Below are 16,726 nucleotides of genomic sequence, written 5' to 3'. Positions count from 1 at the left end.
TAAAATTCCTCTCTATATATGCACATTGAATATTCCAAATAATTTTCAGCCAATAATACTTAGTATTTTCTCAATTCCAAGTGACCAATGAACAAAGGAGCCACGTGATCATGTGGGTAATACATAATTGTCCCTCTTTAATGCGGAAATCTATAAATCTCTAATTTAAACACATTCTGTGTTTTTACTGATTAGAAAGGTTAATAAACTGATACAATTTCCATTCAAAACAATTTTACACGTAACGGAGCACACTTGCATTAGTTCAGGGTATAATTTCGAATTGCAGAATCGGAAAATACATTCCATTTTAGTAACACCCATAGCGCTCACACATATCCGACATATATATAGTGCTGACGTCTGTTACTATTTAAGACAGGGAATTCCCGCTCATCACAGGTCACGTGATTCAAAATGACACCGCTGACATGCGAGAGATCGACTAAGATGTTTGATGGCTTGTAAATATTAACCTCTGGATATTTTGATAACGAAAGTAGGGGCCACTTGTAGGTATAAGTACAGAGAAGTCATTCATATAAGTTTCTTTCGTGCGCAATAACCGTAACGGGTGCGCGAAAGTGCGACAAAGGGTTTTCTCCATTGCGGCCTACAGAGGTTGTTCATAGCGATCGTGTATGTGAGCGCTATGTATCTCAGTAAGACATGGCTAGACATGACAAAGGCACTTGATTTGAAATATCATATACTAGAGATGAGCGTACCGAACTTGCGATGAGAGTACCGATCTCTAATAGAGGCAACTGTCTAATGGACGGAGCTGTTGTTATCGTGATGCTCTTGAAATCAGCTTCAACTCCTCAAATCATCTCACGTCCGTCTTACTAAATTTCTAAATTAATTCAGGTGCCTTCAACGTTGCCTTTTTAAAAGGCCTTTCTTGTTATCCCTACATGTGAGATACCTATTTTACTTCGCCAAGCGGTGAAACCATCTTTAACCTTCAGGTTATAATGGACACAAACAATAACCATTTGTGTGCCTGTCACCTGGTATGTATTGTACAGATTCCATCCGGGATACGGTGGTCAGACTCGCTGACTTGGTCGATACATGTAATTGTTTCCTGGCTGTGTAGATCGATGCTCATAATACAAATCACTGCATTGTCTGGTCCGCCATCATATGGCTGGAATATTTCTGAGTGGAGTGTCAAACACCAAACAGTTCTGCCAGTGAGACAACGTATATGTAATAAGTCACTACCTGTAAGTATATCTAATAGGAACACACATTGTCCCGTAAATGAATACATGACACGTTTTATGAATGACAACTTCTTTTTATTTTTTGTACGAAGTCAATGAGATAAACGGTATGACAATGTGTATGCTTATAGAATACCGGAGTTTACACTGGGAAGGTAAATACCCTGGTCTCGTTTAATGGCTGGCGTCTTTCTTAGATGCTTTTTAATATTTTAGGTCCACAGTACGCCGTTACGTGTATATAGCACATGGAACTTGAGTTACAGCGTACTGATTGAAAATGATACTGACTCGGCGTATTCTGTCCATTCTGCCATTACAACAAACAATTTACTATCAGACTATAAGTTCTACATTCTGCCATTACAACAAACAATTTACTATCAGACTATAAGTTCTACATTCTGCCATTACAACAAACAATTTACTATCAGACTATAAGTTCTACATTCTGCCAATACAACAAACAATTTACTATCAGACTATAAGTTCTACATTCTGCCATTACGACAAACATTTTACTATCAGACTATAAGTTCTACATTCTGCCATTACAACAAACAATTTAGTATCAGACTATAAGTTCTACATTCTGCCAATACAACAAACAAATTACTATCAGACTATAAGTTCTACATTCTGCCATTACAACAATCTACTTACTATCAAGCTACCTGTTCGCTCCTACCGCTATTACAACAATCTACTTACTATCGATCTTAGAAGAATCTATTACGGGAGAGAAAGATGATCCTTTGGTAAACCTGTCCTCCCGCCAGAATGTTCCTGTTCACTCCTTCATAATGACTAACAATTGAAAGAGTAGGAAGCATATCGATACTACTACTACTACTAATAAGAATAATAATAATGATGATGATGATTTCTATAACGCCTAATAGCCATCAGTAAGGGTCTCTGTGTAAAAAGTTAAAAACATATTGTAACAACAGAAACTAGAAAATGTAGTCATTTTTTTATGATTGAAGAAAAAGATATGTCTTCAGAGCTGATTTAAGGGTTTGATATTGCCATTGGTGGCCTGAGAGATATGGGAAGACTGTTCCAGAGGTGTGAAGCTACGGACGAGAAAGCTCTGTCACCCATATTTTATTTGGCTGAGTGGAGTATATAGGAGGAACTAGTACATAGAACGAAGAGATCGGCAGGGCTTGTGAACTGTGATGAGATCTTATAGATAGACAGGCAGACAGACAGATAGATAGATAGATAGATAGATAGATAGAAAGATATGTCGATGTTGTAAATGCAGTTGTGAGCCAGAAGACGAACTTAGAATTCAATGTGCTGTATAAATATCGCCATCCACATACATGTACTCATTCAAGTTCAAGACTTCACTCCACATTTGTTGATGCACTCAGCATTGCACACTCCCATATGCTTGATGGTTACAGCTGATCCAAGAAGCTATTCACCGCTGCCTCTATCATATAAAGTGCTGTTCCCATGCTCATCCCTGATGACAGATGATAGTCAAAGTACGTGCGGAATATCTGTTGTGTATCCATGGGCAGCTGAATAAAAACATGATTTTTATGACAAGGAACGTTAGACGAAGCTATACGTACATGTATGTATTTTGGTTGGTTGCTGTACTGCCTGTTGAAATTTCAGCCCAACCTTGTTCAGCTAACTCAGCACAATTTATAGACGCTACAGTGCTTTTGATGAAGCGCGGGGACTTTTGTCTACCAGCAGATAAAAACAGTGATCTGTTTAAATGAATTTTACTTTCTATGGGTTATTTTTGTTCCAAAAGGAACCTCTTCCGATGAGAATTTGTTTTCTTGCTTTTACGTTGCTGTTTGATATATCGTTCCAAACAGTTCATTTGCAGTTCACTCAGCATAATTGACACATGTCACTGCTTTTAGGACGTGGACTTAAGCAGTCTATCCACACAAGAAACAGTGTAAGTATAAGTGAGTGAGGATATGTTTATGCCACTTTCAGCAATATTTCAGCAATATCACGGCGGGGAATACCAGAATGGACCTTCACATAGTATAACCAGGTTAGGAATCGAACACGGGACTTCGGCGTGTCGAACCAAGGCTTTAACCATTAGGCTAAACCACCAAATAAATATTTAATGTCAACGACAGAGTGTACTCCCCACCACAACTAATTCCACTCGCCATAAAAGACTAATTATCGGTCCCGGAAGATCACTGATGACTGCAGGTGTTCACAAGAGGGTTAAGCAGACCCTGCCATGTCGGCAGGCAAATAGTTTGCACATAAAATATGTTTAGGACGCATGCAAACAAAACACATCTTGACTTTCATGCCGAAGGTTGGCAGGTAATGTAAGTGCCATCTGTGCATCATCCTGATTTCTGTCACACATAACGATCCAGTATCTTTCGGGGTCGCTTATGAGTAGTTTCTGGAGGCAAGATCTTTCTACCTCATCTTTAAACTCCAAGGCCGATGCCACCTGTAACTGTAACATACACATACACATATATATATATGGTTATGTAAACAGTTGACACTTAGTGATAAAATCTATTCTATCCTGTGTACTGACTGACTGATTTTTGTTTAACGCCGCACTCAACAATATTCTAGCTCTGTCCTATGACGGCGATCTGAATTGAGTCTACACATCATAAGCATCGATTCACGTATTTGGGACACGATAACATTTGTCAACCAAGTCAGCGAGCATGGCCACTTGATCCCGTTAGTTACTTCTTACAACAATTATCTATCCTGTATACAACCAGTATCAATTTATGTAAGGATTCATATTAATGATCATCATTATCATTACTTGATTGCAAGAAATTAAACATTTTGCCTGATATGTCTGAATGTTTTGTCCATTATTGAACAGCTTCAAGGCATCTCACTGGCTCAACATAACAGAAGAAGTATCAGCAGACACACACCTGCGCGCACGCATACACGAACACACGGATACACACGCAACAAAAACACACGCAAAAAACATGCAACTTCTTTGAGAGTCATTTAGAAGTTGGAACAGTAAGGAAGGATGCCAGTAAATGCTTTAACCTGCTTTTGAAGTTTGTAGTTTGTTTAGAAGTAAAATGAGGAAGGAATAATAGGCGGAAAAGCAGCAGATATTCTAGTCTGATATCTCCACGTACATGCAATGGTCCCTCGAGTGAGGGAGATTTCGTCGTACCAAATTCTAGTGCCGATATTGAGGACACGCCGGAATGGGAGGTTCCCGGTTTTGAGAGATTCCGATGTATTTATTTCCCCTGTTCATTCTAAGACATAACAAACTCAATGATAATAGTGTCCTATATTTGCCGGTTAAAATGTTTAAATAGCATGCATTACTTTGTTTGGTAGTCATAGCACGCTTGGCTCAGTAAGTTAATGAACATTCATGCTCTGAATGCACAACGAATACCTTTTCGTGTATTTATCGATCACCATTCAGCGATCATGTTTGAACGGCATTGTGTACCCTCGTGTGAAATGAAGTAGATCGAGGTGTGCATACAACTTAGGTGCAGCTGCCCTGATCATGTTACAACACGTAGTGTATAGGTATTATGCACAGTGGAGCCAGCTGTTTGGTGTTGTGGGCTGTTTAGTGTTGTGTGAAATATTCGAAGCACAGTTTGGATAAATTCAGATGATACACCATGGTGTTTTTAAAGTTAAATCTCAAACATTTTAAACTATTACAAAGGATACTTTTGTTGTCAAGCTTTTCTCAACTTCGAAATTTCCGTTACAGTTTTATTGAAGACACGCTGAAGAATTGTGGACTTTGACAAACTGGTGAGTGTAATTATGTCTGATCTGATACCCGACTTTGACTTGCCCTGGCATGAAGTCAAAACCGTCCAATGGGTTCTGCTCTTTCAGAGAATTATGTTTTTTTGTGCCAATTATATTTTATAAACGGACACAATGAACATTCTCAAAGTGTGGCATGGGAAATTATGTAGAATTTGATATTTCAAGGATGACTACAAAGTAAGTTCTGCTTATTTCCCTGCTTCAATGTAATTTTTTCATCCATGACAACTGCGTAATAAGTGACGCCCATGTCACGGTGGTGACTGTGCCTTTGGCGTTGTTACAACTTGTTTAATGTGTGTGTCGAAGTACGAATCAATCTCATTGCGTATAGAGTAACACTCTGTTATAACACCATGACATTTCAGAACTAAGACAAGATTTAACATATAAACTTTGTATATTAGACGGACCATATACTGTTGGGTTGGCAAATTTAGGAACACTGAAAACGTATTTTAAGAATATGCGACAGGGACTTTTCGTGGCTTCTTTAGGGTATTTGTGTCTGTCTCTCTCTCTCTCTGTGTTTGTGTGTGCAGTGTGCCTTCAGGCTTCCAGTGAATTAGGTGTTGTTGTAAATATAGGTTAAAGCCTGCCTTATATCGATTTCAATATTGCATGACATCATATCCTACAAGATGGCATTGTGGGCGTCATAACAACTTCCGGTTGTTTTACCACTGCTGCCGGCAATGGCGGTCATGAGGTTTCAAAGCGCCCTGTATTACAAAATAATCATACTAAAACTCTAAATAAAAGACACATTGTGATGAAAAACCCTTTGTGATTGCATTTCGTTCCAAGGGACTTTTTAACCGAACATATCTAATCAAAACGGCTGACATGACATCGATGAATATTGTTCTTATCGAAGTTCGTTTGGAACATCGAATATAGAAAATGAACTTACTTTGCGACACATACGCGGGCCAGACATATCTGGTGTTTTGAAGTAAATCTCAATGCCAACAATACAATGCAATTCTGCCGAAACTGTTCAGAAAATGTCTACAGGACCATACAAGTCCAACCCTGCTGCAGCATTTTCTCTACTGCACAGACTAGAGTGCATTTATTTGATTGGCCAAATATAAAATTTAATGTTTAAATACAACTGACGTTGTTTTGTTACCTATTTTGCAACACGTATCATAAATATGTCTAATCTCCTTATGCAATAATATTCAAAAAATGACAACGCCTAAACCGATGGTACTATTTGCTAGGAGAACGGAAGAGGATGCACATATGCGTACGGATATGTGCTACCTGATGTTTACAATCTATTTATGTCACTTGCATGCTTTCAGTCTGACACGTACATTTGCGATATAGTGCTGGCGATATAATGGCGATGTCTAATAAATCTTATAATTAATATATAAATTGAAAACATGATGGCACTACAGTTACGTAGAAGACGTCTCATGTGTATTCTGTCATCCTCATGTTCGTCATTTGTTTCAGGTAAACAACGATGGATGGTTGACTGATTCTGGTGATGACACAAAGTTCGACCTTAGACCATTCAATCTCTATTTGTACGTACCTTATCTTTGATCTTAAATGTGACTCTAATAATGTCATGAATACAATGCCACTGGTATTTATAAACTGATTTGCATATTTAACAGCCCACTCTGTCAGTGGCGATTTCAGTTTTTAATAGATCTCAAATGAATAGTCAACCTCATCACATCTTACTATCAACTCTGTTAAAGAATTGTAATTTATGATTTCAAGTCATGTTGGCAAGTTTTTAATCTATCAATACCCATCATTGGAGCCTTACTACCTGACAGTATGGCTACCAGACGGTTATTTCCTTTAAACAACACAGAGTTTGCTTAACCATTTCAGTAGAAAACTGAAATCGAAGGAGCCAGAATCCTAAACAAACGATCAAAATCGACTTCTGTTGGTTGGCATGTTTTGCAATAACTGCATAGAATTAGCAATGGTCACTGATGATTGCCTTCACATTGTATGAGGAAAACCGCTCCACAGTGTTGTCTGATTCCCTGAGGTCATTGTCATGTCATGTCATGTCTCAACATTATGTTGACAGTTTCAACCTTGATATGGAATGTTTGCCTCCTGGCTGGGTAATGAGCGGATAGGTTTGTTTGTGTGAATGTCATATTGAAGAATGGTCTCTAAACCCACTTATAAAAGGTCTCATGTGTCTGTAGGAGCCTAAAAGTATAAATCAGGGTCTCATGTCTCTGTGGTCTCCTGGATGTATGAAGGAAGGACACATGTCTACAGGGTAGTCTTCTGGAACTTTAATGCTGGGCCCTATGTCTCTACAGTCATCTGGAAGCATTAGGGGAATATGAAGGATTATATCATGTCTATATAGTCTTCTGGTAACATGTAGAAGTGTATCATGTCTATATAGTCTTCTGGTAACATGTAGAAGTGTATCATATCTGTAAAGCCTTCTGGAAATGCGAAGGAGGGGCTAGTGTCTATATAGTATTCGGGAAATATGAAGAAGTGTATTATATCTGTATAGTCTTATGCAATTAGAGGGTCTAAACACGAAGGAGGGTCACAACAATCTTTTGATAATATAAGGAGAGAATCTTTGTCTATGGTATCGTGTGTAAAGTAGGGCTCCATGTCTTCTTCTGGTCTGAAGGAGTGTACCATGTTAGTTTGAGGGACCATCTACTGTCTGTCCAATCTTTTGTTTAAATGAGGGTCTTGTGTCTGTTTAATAGCATTCTGGAAATATGAAGGAGCGTATCGTGTGTCTAGACATCTGGAAATATGAAGGAGGGTCCTATGCCTTCGGGAAGTATGAAGGAGATTCCATGTCTTCTCGAAGTATGAATAAGGGTCTCATGTCTGCATAACCTTCTGGAAAACCGAAGGAGGACCCCATGTCTTCTGAAAGTATGAATGAGGGTCTCATGTCTTCTGGAAATATGAAGGAGGGTCCCTTGTGTTGTGGAAGCACGAAGGAGGGTCCATGTCTTCTGAAAGTATGAATGAGGGTATCATGTCTTTTGGAAATATGAAGGAGGTTCCCTTGTTTTCTGGAAATACGAAGGAGGGCCCATGTCTTCTGGAAGAATGAATGTTGGTCTCATGTCTCAATAGCCTTCTGAAAATATGAAGGAGTGTATTATGTGTGTATAGTCTTCTGTAAAGATGAATTAGGACTTCATGTCTTCTGGAAATATGAAGGAGTCTCATGTCTGCTTATTTTACTGGAAATATGAAGGAGTGTGTCATGTGTGTATAGTCTTCTGGAAATATGAAGGAGGGTCCCTTGTCTTCTGAAAGGATGAATGAGGGTCTCATGTCTTTTGGAAAAATAGTGAGTGAGTGAGTAAGTTAATATTTAACGTCACATCGGCAATATCTCAGCCATATCGTGGCGAGAACAATCCAGACAATAAAAGGTTAAAACATTTGGAAGATTAAAACCTGCCAGCGACGGACAGTAAAAATGCTAGAGTATCACAGATATGAATATAAAACTAGCGAGCAAAGCTAAAACATTCCAATTAAAGGAGACGATGCAGTATAAAACACTGGCTATAGATCGCCAACAACTGAAGGTAGAACACCATACTAGGAACCATGGGGACTTACGTTACTTTTTCTACCTGCATGGATTTGGAAAAATAACGGAGGGACCCATGTCTTCTGGAAGTATGAATGGGGGTCGCTTGTCTTCTGGAAATATAAATGGGGGTCTCATGTCTTTATAGCATTCTGGAAATATGAATGAGTGTATCATGTGTGTATAGCCTTCTGAAAGGATGAATGAGGGTCTCATGTGTTCTCGAAGTATGAATGGGGGCCTCATGTCTGCATAGCCTTTTGGAAATATGAAGGAGTGTATCATGTAGGTATTGTCTTCTTGAAATATCAAGGAGAGCCCCAGGTCTTCTGGAAGTATGAATGTTGGTCTCATGTCTACTGTAAATATGAAGGAGGGTCCCTTGTTTTCTGGAAGTATGAATGAGTTTCTCATGTCTGCATATTCTTCGGGAAGTATGAAGGAGTGTATCATATATGCATAGTCTTCTGAAAAGATGAATAAGGGTCTCATGTCTTCTGGTAGTATGAAACAGGATCTCATTTCTGCATCGTCTTCTAGAAATACGAGGAATCGCCCAATGTCTATATAGTCTGCTGGAAATATGACGGTGTGTCCCATGTCCTTTGGAAACATGAAGTAGGGTCAAAAGAATCTCCTCATAATGTAAGGAAAGAATGTATGCCTTTGGCATCGTGTTTAAAGGAGGGCCCCATGTCTGAAGGACGGTACAGTGTGTCTGTAGAACCTTGTTAGTTTGAGGGACCATCTACTGTCTGAAGATGAAGGACGATACAGTGTGTCTGTAGAACCTTGTTAGTTTGAGGGACCATCTACTGTCGGAAGATGAAGGACGGTACAGTGTGTCTGTATTCCCTTGTTAGTTTGAGGGACCAACTACTGTCTGAAGATGAAGGACGGTACAGTGTGTCGGTATTCCCTTGTTAGTTTGAGGGACCATCTACTGTCTGAAGATGAAGGACGGTACAATGTGTCTGTATTCCCTTGTTAGTTTGAGGGACCATCTACTGTCGGAAGATGAAGGACGGTACAATGTGTCTGTAGAACCTTGTTAGTTTGAGGGACCATCTTCTGTCGGAAGATGAAGGACGGTACAGTGTGTCTGTAGAACCTTGTTAGTTTGAGGGACCATCTACTATCGGAAGATGAAGGACGGTACAGTGTGTCTGTAGAACCTTGTTAGTTTGAGGGACCATCTACTGTCTGAAGATGAAGGACGATACAGTGTGTCTGTATTCCCTTGTTAGTTTGAGGGACCATCTACTGTCGGAAGATGAAGGACGGTACAGTGTGTCTGTAGAACCTTGTTAGTTTGAGGGACCATCTACTGTCGGAAGATGAAGGACGGTACAGTGTGTCTGTAGAACCTTGTTAGTTTGAGGGACCATCTACTGTCGGAAGATGAAGGACGGTACAATGTGTCTGTAGTCCCCTGTTAGTTTGAGGTACCATCTACTGTCGGAAGATGAAGGGCGGTACAGTGTGTCTGTAGAACCTTGTTAGTTTGAGGGACCATCTACTGTCGGAAGATGAAGGACGGTACAATGTGTCTGTAGTCCCTTGTTAGATTGAGGGATCATCTACTGTCTGTTCAATCTTCTGGAAGTGTAAATGAGGGACTTGTGTCTGTTTCTATGTATAGCATTCTTGGAATATGAAGGAGTGTATCATGTGTGTCTTGTTCATGTTCTTTAAGAATGAATGGAGACTTCATGACTTCTGGAAACGTGAAGGAGGGTTAATGTCTTCTGGAAGTATGAATGGGGGTCTCATGTATGCATAGCCTTCTGGAAATATGACGGAGTGCATCATGTATGTATAGTCTTCTAGAAATGTGAAGGAGAACCTCATGCCTTCTGGAAATATGAAGGAGGGTATCATGTGTGTATAGTCTTCTGGAAAAATGAAGGAGGGCTCAATGTCTTCTTGAAGTATGAATGAGGGCCCCATGTCTTCTGCAAGTATGAATGAGAGAGTCTCATGTATGCATAGTCTTCTAGAATATGGAGAGTCTCATGTCTGTATAGTCTTATGGGTGTATGCAAGACGGTCAAATGACTGTATATGAAATAACGTATCATGTGTGTATAAGCTTCTGAAAACATGAAGGAGGCTCCCGACATTCTCCTTATAATGTTATCGAGTCTATCATGTATGTATAGTCATGAAAGTCAAAAGTACATCAAATGTATAGTCAAAAGAAAGGGGTGTATCATGTGTTGATAGTCTTCGGGAAATATGAAGGTCTGTGTGGTCTCATGTCTGTGTGGTCAACGTCTGTCATGTGGTTTTAACTGACAAATTACTTTTACATGTTCTGAAACTAGTTATGAATAAACATGTATCATTTTTTATTATTATACTGTACTTTGTTGACGGGATTTCCAGGATTAGCATATTTGTAATCAATGTAATGTGACATTATGTTTTAGCTCACTCACTCATTGTCCCTCTAAGTAGTTCCTCAAAATAAGACCATTTGCATAGCATATTTCTGACGTTCCCTGCATTGGTATTGATGGAATATTGCTAAGAAAGTAAGATACTAATGGGTCCCTATCGATTTTATGTGCGAAAATACAGCAAACCAAACAGAATGTGTGTACGGATTCGATAAGAACAATCACGTAAATAGGTTATGGTTGTCACATAAATGGATTATGAAGAAGTATCTATCCAAATATATGTTTGAAACTTGACAGAATTATCCTTGACTGATAGATCCTTAACTGACACATCCTGGGTTGAGAGATCCATGACTGTTTCAGAGATCCTTGGCGGATTGATAGATCGTACCTGATATATCCTGATTGATAGATCCTTGTCTGGTAGGTTATGTGATCATTTAAAAAAATCGCCAAAAGTATCTATCGTCATTTTGACATAACAATGTACACAGCTAAAGGAATTTTGTTTCAGCCATTGCAGTTGTTAGCAGAGACAGTGACATGTAAAATGAGATTAAAATCCACACACGTGTGCCTCTTTACATACATTTAGAATTCTGTGCTTTCTCTGACGGCCTGTTTGTCTTTCCATGTTCATTTCAGTTGATTGTCCACTTTGATATGTACTAAGGGTTGATAAATATGTACAACTGCATGAAATCGGTGCGAGTCTAAAATCAACATATCTTACTCTAAAAAATATTACTTTAAACTTAAATATTGAACCTCATTTGGGATATTTTACCCCGATCATTTACAGGACATACCATGAATTCTTCATTGTAAGATGAAAGAAAAATTTAATCATTTATTTACTGGATTAATCTTCTTTCAGAAGCCATGCTATAAAATAGATGCTAAAGTGGTGATATTTAACATTATAAATAACCATATAGGATTTTAAGATTCCTGAACAGAACATTTTGAAGTTACCCCTGCACATATCCTTAAAGTTTTACTGTTAGAGGTAGCTCGATTTATGTAAAAAAAGATTAGACAGAATTGACTTATGGCAATAAAAGTAGTAAGTATAATGGTTTTGATAGCTAAACTGGATACTGATATTTCATCTTGTATTGATAAATATGTTCCTGTACTTTGACAAATTATGCCTGAAAAGTATCATTGAAATTCCCAGCTCAAATTACATGTGAGGGAAGTTAATTTACATTGAATAGACATAATTGACACTGTCTAAACTCTAAAACAGTATTGAAATTTACGCATTTTGAAATAAAACACGAACAGCTGTGCGAATATTTCGGTTAAAATAAGCTGACAAAAAATCATCATTATCATCAGCATCAGCATCAGCATCATCATCATCACCATTGTAGTGACTACTAGAAGGATTTTATTCCTTTATGAAATACGGCATTACGCGTGTGGCATAGTTATTGGAATTACACAGTAAAAGTTCATGTTTGAAGTAGTTCTGGTGTTCATACGCCGACATTCGGCGTGTTTCGGATTAACACGACTGAGCTGGGAATGTTTACAAATGTTGCCAAGGGAGTTAACTCCTACCGACCTAATCTATCGCTCCTGATAATAATGTCGACTGCTCACTGCGAGATCGTGACCCGCCTCTGAGGTAGGCTAGCAGCTTGAATTTCTTTAAGGGCGTTGGGCTATTTGTCGCTGTTTTGCTTTGTGCTTGCTTTGCACACATGTGAAAAGAAAAAAGAAAAGCCCTTTTAAAAGCAAAATTGGAGGCACATGAGTAAATTCATACCTCCGTCTTCAAGAGTATTAGAGATCGGTACTCGCATCGCAAAATCGCAAAGACGGTACTCTCATCACCACTATACAGGGGCGAATATTACTTTTTGAGAAAGGGGTGTGCACAGTTCAAAGGGGTGTGAATGGGAGGTACGTGTGTGTGTGTGGGGGCTTAGCTACAGCGCTCACATATGCGAACGCTATAAAGCATATCTTAAGCATTTGTCGCACTTTCGCGCACCCGTTACGGTTATTGCGCACGAAGCACTTACATACATGACTTCTCTGTACTTATACCTACAAGTGCGCCTTATTTTCGTTATCAAAATATCCAGAGGTTAATATTTGCAATCCATCAAACTTCTCAGTGAATCACGTGACCTGTGACGTGTTGGGGGATTCCCTCCTTAAAATAGTAACACACGTGTTGGAAAACCTAATGTGTGCTCGTAAGTGTGCTCGTAAGTGGAACGGAATTTCCGATTCTTCGGATTATGCACTGAACCGTTACGGTATCCTCCCAAACCTTCCACATCCTAAAACTTCCACAGCTTATAACAACAACATTTCTAGTTGACTGCACACACTTTAGCATATTGATTACCTCAGTCTATAATGGTTTTAATCCATTAATCAGTAATGACATTATACACCGTCACAGTGTCACAATTACAGGTGTGCTGAATTACGTGTAGAATTGTTTTGAATTTTTGACTGACTGACTGACTGAGTTTGGTTTTACGCCGCTTTTAGCAATATTCCAGCAACATCACGGCGGGGGGACACCAGAAATGGGCTTCACACATTGTACCCAAGTGGGGATTCGAACCCGGGTCTTCGGCGGGACGAGCCAATGCTTTAACCACTAGGCTACCCCACCGCCCCTTTGAATATTTGAAAGCACATCAGTTCATTAACGTTTTTTGTCAGTAAATACACAGAATGTGTTTAAATTAAAGATTTATAGAAAACTCATTTTTTTGGACAATGACAATTATTTCGGATCACCCACAGGGTCACGTGGCTCCTAATTTGCCGCAGCTTTGTTCATTGGTCTTTTGGAATTGCCAAAATACAAATTTAAAGAGTCTAAGTATCACTGGCTAAAAGGGATTTTTTTAAATATTTCAAGCGTTATATAGAGAGGAATTTCACCTGAGAGGAATTTCAGCCTAATTATAATGTTGGAGGTGTTTGCGAGCCATGAGGGCATCGGCAAATGAACCAGCCAATGAACCAGCCGTTACACTTGAGTGCACACCCAGCCGCTCTGACTGGGTTCGATATCCCGGGTGCTTCGTTTCGAGGGAAGTAAACCCAAGTACAAAATATTGCACTTTTGATTTACGATTGTACCCTTATAATTTTGTTTATATGTTTTGCTCCTCCAGTCGACAAACACCTGGCCCGTGTTAACTTTCAAGGCACTCAGGCACTCACCATTAACGGAACTGGACGCCTCTGAGGAGATATTGGTGCAGTATCAATGTTAAACTGAGATATTGGTTGTCGATTGGCTAGCACATTATCACTGGATCCCCAAACACACACGCAAATATAAACAGATCGGTGTAATCTTATCGCAATCGCAAATCAAATTTCCTCGTCAACACGCCCCACAGTAGACCCAAACCCGGCATTTTCCATGGGTATTGATCCTCTGCTAATTCAGGTTACGAGTAAAGTGACGTACCACAAAAGACATGATAACAATATTCAGGGCCGCTATGAGAGTACTGAGGTGGGCGTTTCCAAGTTTGACTAGTCGGCGGCCGTTTTTTTTCTCTTACGCTATGCAATGTGTTCTGGGTTGGGTGTTGGGGGTTTGGGTTAGGGGGTCGTGGTTGCCTCGCCTTTGCTTGTGTTAGTTTTCGTGAACACCCGAATCATCACTATACAATGATGACTAACACATCCATAATATAGTTGGAGTGAGTGAGTTTACTTTTACGCCGTACTCAGCAATATTTCATGTATATATCGGGCGGTGTGTAATTAATCGAGTCTGAGCCAGACAATCCAGTGATAAACAACATCAGCGTCGATCTACGCAACTGGGATATGTGTCACCTTAGTCAGACCGCCTGATCCCGTTAGTCGCCTCTTACGACAAGCCTGGGTTACTGAATAAATATAAAATTAACAATTTGCCAAAGGCATTTCTACTTTTGATTACCCTATTATTTGTATTTGTAACGATTTCAAAGTGTAAATATAAGCCCACACCCCATCGTTTGTTTATATGACATATGACAGACTTACATGTCACCGGCGGCTTGTTTGAAAGTACTTGTTCGACAACTTCCGGGTTTGATACAGTCCTATACCTACATCGCGTTATATCCGAACGTCGTGGGTGGGGTGGGGGTAGGGTGGGGTGGGGAGGATATGTTCGTTATGTATAGCGCTATAAGCGTTAAAGTCAAAATGCATTGTGATAGGTTTGCTTTCATGTCAAACAGTACCCCTGGGTATGAGTGGGGCGGTGGAGTAGCCTTGGTGTTAAAGCGTTCGCTCGTCACGTCGTCGCTCTGGCTCGATTCCCCACATGTGTACAATGTGTGAAGATAATTTCTGGTGTCCCCCACTGTCATATTGCTGGAATATTGCTAAAAGCGGCGTAAAATAACAGTCACCCCCAAGCTATGAGAGGGAGGTGGTTTGTAAGTATAGTTACACATAGTAGTTACACACTAAGTAGGCCACTAAACTACATGTATAAACATGTTTATGACTCGTGACTGCAGTGACGGGGGGTGTACGGTTTTTCTTTCAAGTGTTTATACAGCTATTTAGTTTCACGTTTGCTTAGTGTCACAACTGGCTGGGGAAGGAATGCGTTATGTTAGCCATGTCACAAAGTACGTACTGAAATTCAATTTGTGAATACATATTTTACTTTATATTGTTACAATGTACGTTACCCGCGAAGATCCGGGTTAGAATTGATCTTCAGCTACCCATGCTTGTCGCAAAAGGCGACTAACGGGATCGAGTGGTCAGGCTAGTTGCCTTGGTTGACACATGTCATCGTATCCCAACTTTGTTGGTCGATATAATGGTGTTGATAGCTGGATTGTTAGGTCCAGATTTCATTATTTACAGACCGCGGCCACCAGAGCTGGACACCAGAGAGATAGGATTCACACATTCTACCTATGTGGGGAATCGAACTCGGGTCGTCGGCGTGACGAGCGAGAGCTTTATCCACTAGGGTACCCGGCCACCCCGTGAGATTGCGCTTTTAAGTCTAACCAAAACATGAATTCATCGCTAAGCGGCACAAGAATCACTGGGTACAAAAGCTAAACATGCCATTTACAAAGCTTGCCGAGTTTGAGGCGTGATTTAACTGACTGACTGACTGAGTTCGATTTTACGCCGCTTTTAGCAATATTCCAGCAATATCACTGTGGGGGACACCAGAAATGGGCTTCACACATTGTACCCATGTGGGAATTCGAACCCGGGTCTTCGTCATGACGAACCAACGCGTTAACATCTAAGATACCCCACCGCCCATTGAAGCGTGATTTAAAGCTAAGTCGTTTCTGATGATGAAACGTTCTATAAACATCTCAGATAAAGCGCTAAACCAATCCAGAATATATACAAACGATTCAATATATGTTTCCTCAATTGACGGTTGTCTTAGGTTCCAGTTCCTGTAGATATAAAGACTATTACACGAGCAAATGTGTCATGCGACTAATACGAAACGAGTGTTATGCGAGTGTAATAATGTCTTTATTATCCGTTTAATTCATGTACATTTGTGCAGTAAAACACGATAAGCAAGTGTGACGACCCTCTTCATTGACGTCACGTTTAGTTGCTTAATGTCGTCTGAACGACGAAATACAGAAACAATGGCTGCTATGTGATATGTGCACATGTAAGTGGTGAAAAGAGCTTTTCATATATGGTTGATT

General features: G+C 39.7%; 1 long non-coding RNA gene across 1 annotated transcript; it reads right to left on the bottom strand.

Annotated features, from left to right (window-relative positions):
- Positions 1–1,561: 1,561 nt before the first annotated feature.
- On the bottom strand, positions 1,562–15,102 carry LOC124265322. The gene is made up of 3 exons (XR_006895413.1): positions 15,057–15,102; positions 3,532–3,702; positions 1,562–2,770 (listed from the first exon to the last, which is right to left on the bottom strand). It is a non-coding gene; the product is annotated as an uncharacterized LOC124265322 (long non-coding RNA).
- Between the last annotated feature and the right edge of the window lie 1,624 nt (positions 15,103–16,726).

Source organism: Haliotis rubra, unplaced genomic scaffold (genome assembly GCF_003918875.1).
Source record: "Haliotis rubra isolate DU_JTF1 unplaced genomic scaffold, ASM391887v1 Scf970, whole genome shotgun sequence".
In the NCBI taxonomy this organism is placed as follows: domain Eukaryota; kingdom Metazoa; phylum Mollusca; class Gastropoda; order Lepetellida; family Haliotidae; genus Haliotis; species Haliotis rubra.
Note: the sequence above shows the minus strand (reverse complement) of the source record. Positions and strands in the feature narration are given on the sequence as shown.